Here is an 8,000-nt window from a genome sequence, read left to right as displayed (position 1 = left end):
GGAGGTGTTTGGGTCCGAGTTCCGGGCTCTGGGGGTGTCTGGTAAAGAGATCCGGGTTCTGGCGTCTTTTTCCGGGTTCAATTCGGCCGTTGTGGGCCTCTGGAGGTGTTTGGGTCCGAGTTCCGGGCTCTGGGGGTGTCTGGTAAAGAGATCCGGGTTCTGGCGTCTTTTTCCGGGTCCAATTCGGCCGTTGTGGGCCTCTGGAGGTGTTTGGGTCCGAGTTCCGGGCTCTGGGGGTGTCTGGTAAAGAGATCCGGGTTCTGGCGTCTTTTTCCGGGTCCAATTCGGCCGTTGTGGGCCTCTGGAGGTGTTTGGGTCCGAGTTCCGGGCTCTGGGGGTGTCTGGTAAAGAGATCCGGGTTCTGGCGTCTTTTTCCGGGTCCAATTCGGCCGTTGTGGGCCTCTGGAGGTGTTTGGGTCCGTGTTCCGGGCTCTGGGGGTGTCTGGTAAAGAGATCCGGGTTCTGGTGTCTTTTTCCGGGTTTAATTCGGCCGTTGTGGGCCTCTGGAGGTGTTTGGGTCCGAGTTCCGGGCTCTGGGGGTGTCTGGTAAAGAGATCCGGGTTCTGGCGTCTTTTTCCGGGTTCAATTCGGCCGTTGTGGGCCTCTGGAGGTGTTTGGGTCCGAGTTCCGGGCTCTGGGGGTGTTTGGTAAAGAGATCCGGGTTCTGGCGTCTTTTTCCGGACTTAATTCGGCCGTTGTGGGCCTCTGGAGGTGTTTGGGTCCGTGTTCCGGGCTCTGGGGGTGTCTGGTAAAGAGATCCGGGTTCTGGCGTCTTTTTCCGGGTTCAATTCGGCCGTTGTGGGCCTCTGGAGGTGTTTGGGTCCGTGTTCCGGGCTCTGGGGGTGTCTGGTAGAGAGATCCGGGTTCTGGTGTCTTTTTCCTGGCTTAATTCGGCCGTTGTGGGCCCCTGGAGGTGTTTGCGGACCTCCGCGGGTGAAATAATGGAAAAAAAAAAAAGTTAAAGTTTCCAGTCGGGACTATGTGGAGCGAAAAAAACCCGGACTTTTTTGGCTCCGTCAGAAACTAAGTAAAAGTCGGAATATGTGAAGGAAAGCCCAGAAAATGCCTGGGCTTTTTTAGATCGCTTCGATAAATTTTTTTTTAGCTCACATCACTGGGCCACCAGGTCGCAGATTTCAGAAACCTGGTTTTCGGAAACAGAGATCTCCAGGACAGGGCCCCGAGCTTCGGGGGGAGCGTTCCCCAGCTGGACCTAAGCATAGTGGGCCAGGCCCCGGGCGGAAAGACGCTCCTGGAGCCGAGATACAGGGGTGGCTCCCCGCGCGACTTACCCGATTTCGGAGCACTATTTTCGGACAGTGATGGCAGAGCAGTGGGTGTACCGCATGGAGGAAAATAACAGCTCCAGAGAGCGGCAGAGACCAGACCATGACCCAGAACGGCACACTGTTCCCGGACAGTGATGGCAGACCAGCAGGTGTACCCCATGGATGAATAAAGAGTTCCAGAGAGCGGCAGAACCCAGACCATGACCCAGAACGGCACACTGTTCCCGGACAGTGATGGCAGACCAGCAGGTGTACCCCATGGATGAATAAAGAGTTCCAGAGAGCGGCAGAGACCAGACCAAGTCCCAGAACGACACACTATTCCCGGACAGTGATGGCAGAACAGCAGGTGCAGTGGATGGATGAATAAAGAGCTCCAGAGAGCGGCAGAGACCAGACCAAGTCCCAGAACGACACACTATTCTCGGACAGTGATGGCAGAACGGCAGGTGTACCGCATGGATGAATAAAGAGTTCCAGAGAGCGTGATATCCCAGACCATGACCCAGAACGACACACTATTCCCGGACAGTGATGGCAGAACAGCAGGTGTACATGATGGATGAATAAAGAGTTCCAGAGAGCGTGATATCCCAGACCATGACCCAGAATGGCACACTGTTCCCGGACAGTGATGGCAGAACAGCAGGTGTACCGCATGGATGAATAAAGAGTTCCAGAGAGCGGCAGAGACCAGACCAAGTCCCAGAACGGTACACTATTCCCGGACAGTGATGGCAGACCAGCAGGTGTACATGATGGATGAATAAAGAGTTCCAGAGAGCGTGATATCCCAGACCATGACCCAGAACGGCACACTGTTCCCGGACAGTGATGGCAGAACAGCAGGTGCAGTGGATGGATGAATAAAGAGCTCCAGAGAGCGGCAGAGACCAGACCAAGTCCCAGAACGGTACACTATTCCCGGACAGTGATGGCAGACCAGCAGGTGTACCGCATGGATGAATAAAGAGTTCCAGAGAGCGGCAGAACCCAGACCATGACCCAGAACGACACACTATTCCCGGACAGTGATGGCAGACCAGCACGTGTACATGATGGATGAATAAAGAGCTCCAGAGAGCGGCAGAGACCAGACCAAGTCCCAGAACGACACACTATTCCCGGACAGTGATGGCAGAACAGCAGGTGTACCGCATGGATGAATACACAGTTCCAGAGAGCGGGAGATCCCGGCCGATGTCCGATGACGAAGCACTGTATGGGACACTTTGAAGGAAGGGTCGGTCTCCTGGATGAAAAGAACTTTAATTTTCTGACTTAAAATACGGAGTTAAAGTTTCCAGTCGGGACGATAAGGAGGGCAAAAAAACCCGGACTTTTTTGGCTCCGTCAGAAACTAAGTAAAAGTCGGACTATGTGAAGGAAAGCTCAGAAAATGCCTGGAGAATTTTGAGCGGACCGGAAAAAAAAAGTTCCAGCCGACATCACTGGGCCACCAGGTCGCAGATTCCTGAAACCCGGTTTTTAGAAACATAGGCCTCCAGTCGTGAAGACCGGCGTTTGTGCGGTTCGGATCCGACTCAGACCTCAGTATTTTCGGACACCCTCGGACAGTGGCGGGGGTGGAAGAACCGGAGCCTCATGCAGAACTGGCTGTCGGGGAGCAAGCGGACGCTGCCCCGGCAGGAGGCATCATTCCGGGCACTGTGGCTGATCGGTAGCTTTCGTGGATGGATGACTGAGCGAACGAACGAGATGACGGCGGTGCGTCCTGGCTGATGTCCCAGTACGGGGCACTATTCTCGGATGCTGATGGCAGAACAGCAGGTGCAGTGGACGGATGAACACACAGTTCCAGACAGCGTGATATCCCAGACCATGTCCCAGAACGGCCCACTATTCTCGGATGCTGATGTCAGAACAGCAGGTGTAACGCATGGATGAATACAGAGTTCCAGAGAGCGGCAGAGACCAGACCATGTCCCAGAACGGGACACTATTCTCGGATGCTGATGTCAGAACAGCAGGTGTAACGCATGGATGAATACAGAGTTCCAGAGAGCGGCAGAGACCAGACCATGTCCCTGTACGGGACACTATTCTCGGATGCTGATGTCAGAACAGCAGGTGTAACGCATGGATGAATACAGAGTTCCAGAGAGCGGCAGAGACCAGACCATGTCCCAGAACGGCGCACTATTCTCGGATGCTGATGTCAGAACAGCAGGTGCAGCGGACGGACTAATACACAGTTCCAGACAGCGGGAGATCCCAGACCATGTCCCAGAACGGCACACCATTCTCGGATGCTGATGTCAGAACAGCAGGTGTAACGTATGGATGAACACACAGTTCCAGACAGCGGGAGATCCCAGACCATGTCCCAGAACGGCACACTATTCTCGGATGCTGATGTCAGAACAGCAGGTGCAGCGGACGGACTAATACACAGTTCCAGAGAGCGGTATTTCACGACAGATATCCGATGATGAAGCGCTATTGTCGGACACTGATGGCAGAACAGCAGGTGCACTGGATGAAGGAAATAAACAGAACATAGTTCCAGAGAGCGTGATATCCCAGACCAAGTCCCAGAACGGCCCACTATTCCCGGACACTCATCTACTTAAAATCTCCCTGATTACCTGCCAGAACAGAGCAGATCCAGAGAGCGGTATTTCACGGCAGTTATCCGATGATGAAGCGCTGTTGTCGGACACTGATGGCAGAACAGCAGGTGCAGTGGATGAAGGAAATAATCAGAACATAGTTCCAGAGAGCGTGATATCCCAGACCATGACCCAGAACGGCACACTGTTCCCGGACAGTGATGGCAGACCAGCAGGTGTACCCCATGGATGAATAAAGAGTTCCAGAGAGCGGCAGAGACCAGACCAAGTCCCAGAACGACACACTATTCCCGGACAGTGATGGCAGAACAGCAGGTGCAGTGGATGGATGAATAAAGAGCTCCAGAGAGCGGCAGAGACCAGACCAAGTCCCAGAACGACACACTATTCTCGGACAGTGATGGCAGAACGGCAGGTGTACCGCATGGATGAATAAAGAGTTCCAGAGAGCGTGATATCCCAGACCATGACCCAGAACGACACACTATTCCCGGACAGTGATGGCAGAACAGCAGGTGTACATGATGGATGAATAAAGAGTTCCAGAGAGCGTGATATCCCAGACCATGACCCAGAATGGCACACTGTTCCCGGACAGTGATGGCAGAACAGCAGGTGTACCGCATGGATGAATAAAGAGTTCCAGAGAGCGGCAGAGACCAGACCAAGTCCCAGAACGGTACACTATTCCCGGACAGTGATGGCAGACCAGCAGGTGTACATGATGGATGAATAAAGAGTTCCAGAGAGCGTGATATCCCAGACCATGACCCAGAACGGCACACTGTTCCCGGACAGTGATGGCAGAACAGCAGGTGCAGTGGATGGATGAATAAAGAGCTCCAGAGAGCGGCAGAGACCAGACCAAGTCCCAGAACGGTACACTATTCCCGGACAGTGATGGCAGACCAGCAGGTGTACCGCATGGATGAATAAAGAGTTCCAGAGAGCGGCAGAACCCAGACCATGACCCAGAACGACACACTATTCCCGGACAGTGATGGCAGACCAGCACGTGTACATGATGGATGAATAAAGAGCTCCAGAGAGCGGCAGAGACCAGACCAAGTCCCAGAACGACACACTATTCCCGGACAGTGATGGCAGAACAGCAGGTGTACCGCATGGATGAATACACAGTTCCAGAGAGCGGGAGATCCCGGCCGATGTCCGATGACGAAGCACTGTATGGGACACTTTGAAGGAAGGGTCGGTCTCCTGGATGAAAAGAACTTTAATTTTCTGACTTAAAATACGGAGTTAAAGTTTCCAGTCGGGACGATAAGGAGGGCAAAAAAACCCGGACTTTTTTGGCTCCGTCAGAAACTAAGTAAAAGTCGGACTATGTGAAGGAAAGCTCAGAAAATGCCTGGAGAATTTTGAGCGGACCGGAAAAAAAAAGTTCCAGCCGACATCACTGGGCCACCAGGTCGCAGATTCCTGAAACCCGGTTTTTAGAAACATAGGCCTCCAGTCGTGAAGACCGGCGTTTGTGCGGTTCGGATCCGACTCAGACCTCAGTATTTTCGGACACCCTCGGACAGTGGCGGGGGTGGAAGAACCGGAGCCTCATGCAGAACTGGCTGTCGGGGAGCAAGCGGACGCTGCCCCGGCAGGAGGCATCATTCCGGGCACTGTGGCTGATCGGTAGCTTTCGTGGATGGATGACTGAGCGAACGAACGAGATGACGGCGGTGCGTCCTGGCTGATGTCCCAGTACGGGGCACTATTCTCGGATGCTGATGGCAGAACAGCAGGTGCAGTGGACGGATGAACACACAGTTCCAGACAGCGTGATATCCCAGACCATGTCCCAGAACGGCCCACTATTCTCGGATGCTGATGTCAGAACAGCAGGTGTAACGCATGGATGAATACAGAGCTCCAGAGAGCGGCAGAGACCAGACCAAGTCCCAGAACGACACACTATTCCCGGACAGTGATGGCAGAACAGCAGGTGTACCGCATGGATGAATACAGAGTTCCAGAGAGCGGCAGAGACCAGACCATGTCCCAGAACGACACACTATTCCCGGACAGTGATGGCAGACCAGCAGGTGCACTGGATGAAGGAAATAAACAGAACATAGTTCCAGAGAGCGTGATATCCCAGACCAAGTCCCAGAACGGCGCGCTATTGTCGGACACTGATGGCAGAACAGCAGGTGCACTGGATGAAGGAAATAAACAGAACATAGTTCCAGAGAGCGTGATATCCCAGACCAAGTCCCAGAACGGCCCGCTATTCCCGGACACTCATCTACTTAAAATCTCCCTGATTACCTGCCAGAACAGAGCAGATCCAGAGAGCGGTATTTCACGGCAGCTATCCGATGATGAAGCGCTATTGTCGGACACTGATGGCAGAACAGCAGGTGCACTGGATGAAGGAAATGAACAGAACATAGTTCCAGAGAGCGGGATATGCGAGACCATGTCCCAGTACGGGACACTATTCTCGGATGCTGATGTCAGAACAGCAGGTGCAGTGGATGAAGGAAATAAACAGAACACAGTTCCATGGAGCGGGAGATCCCAGACCATGTCCCAGTACGGGACACTATTCTCGGATGCTGATGTCAGAACAGCAGGTGCAGTGGATGAAGGAAATAAACAGAACATAGTTCCAGAGAGCGGGATATGCCAGACCATGTCCCAGTACGGGACACTATTCTCGGATGCTGATGTCAGAACAGCAGGTGCAGTGGATGAAGGAAATAAACAGAACATAGTTCCAGAGAGCGGGAGATCCGAGACCATGTCCCAGTACGGGACACTATTCTCGGATGCTGATGTCAGAACAGCAGGTGCAGTGGATGAAGGAAATAAACAGAACATAGTTCCAGAGAGCGGGAGATCCGAGACCATGTCCCAGTACGGGACACTATTCTCGGATGCTGATGTCAGAACAGCAGGTGCAGTGGATGAAGGAAATAAACAGAACATAGTTCCAGAGAGCGGGATATGCCAGACCATGTCCCAGTACGGGACACTATTCTCGGATGCTGATGTCAGAACAGCAGGTGCAGTGGATGAAGGAAATAATCAGAACATAGTTCCAGAGAGCGGGATATGCCAGACCATGTCCCAGTACGGGACACTATTCTCGGATGCTGATGTCAGAACAGCAGGTGCAGTGGATGAAGGAAATAAACAGAACATAGTTCCAGAGAGCGGGAGATCCGAGACCATGTCCCAGTACGGGACACTATTCTCGGATGCTGATGTCAGAACAGCAGGTGTAACGCATGGATGAATACAGAGTTCCAGAGAGCGGCAGAACCCAGACCATGTCCCAGTACGGGACACTATTCTCGGATGCTGATGTCAGAACAGCAGGTGCAGTGGATGGATGAAATAAACAGTTCCATAGAGCGGTATTTCCCGACAGATATCCGACGACGAAGGACCATTTGGGACGCTTTGCAGGAAGGGTCGGTCTCCTGGATGAAAAGGACTTTAATTTTCTGACTTAAAATACGAAGTTAAAGTTTCCAGTCGGGACGATAAGGAGGGCAAAAAAACCCGGACTTTTTTGGCTCCGTCAGAAACTAAGTAAAAGTCGGACTATGTGAAGGAAAGCTCAGAAAATGCCTGGAGAATTTTGAGCGGACTGGAAAAAAAAAGTTGTAGCCGACATCACTGGGCCACCAGGTCGCAGATTTCAGAAACCTGGTTTTTAGAAACATAGGCCTCCAGGAGTGAGGACCGACGTTTGTGCGTTTTGGATCCGACTCAGACCTCAGTATTTTCGGACGCCCTCGGACAGTGGCGAGGGTGAACGAACCGGAGCCTCGTTCCGGGCACTGTGGCTGGTCGGTGGGTTTCGCGGATGGATCGCTGAGCGAGAGAGATGGCGGCGGGGCGGCCCGCCTCCGGTGCGCCCTGGCTTCGGCCGGGGCGCGCCGGTGGGTGAAACACTTTGATCGAACGAGATTGCTCGAGCGGAGGCGGGGCGGCCCGCCTCCGGTGCGCGCGCCCGCCGGCGGTGCGCCATCCCCGGGCGCTTTGGCTTCGGCCGGGGCGCGCCGGTGGAGGAAATGCTTTGCGTGAAAATTCTGACCGATTTGCAACCGTGACCCGCCACCCGGGGGCCCCCGCCAGATGGGCGGAGGGT

Source organism: Gasterosteus aculeatus, unplaced genomic scaffold, assembly GCF_964276395.1.
Source record: "Gasterosteus aculeatus unplaced genomic scaffold, fGasAcu3.hap1.1 HAP1_SCAFFOLD_67, whole genome shotgun sequence".
NCBI classification, from domain to species: Eukaryota; Metazoa; Chordata; class Actinopteri; order Perciformes; family Gasterosteidae; genus Gasterosteus; species Gasterosteus aculeatus.
The sequence above is the reverse complement of the archived record's forward strand: the minus strand, read 5'-3'. Positions refer to the sequence as shown.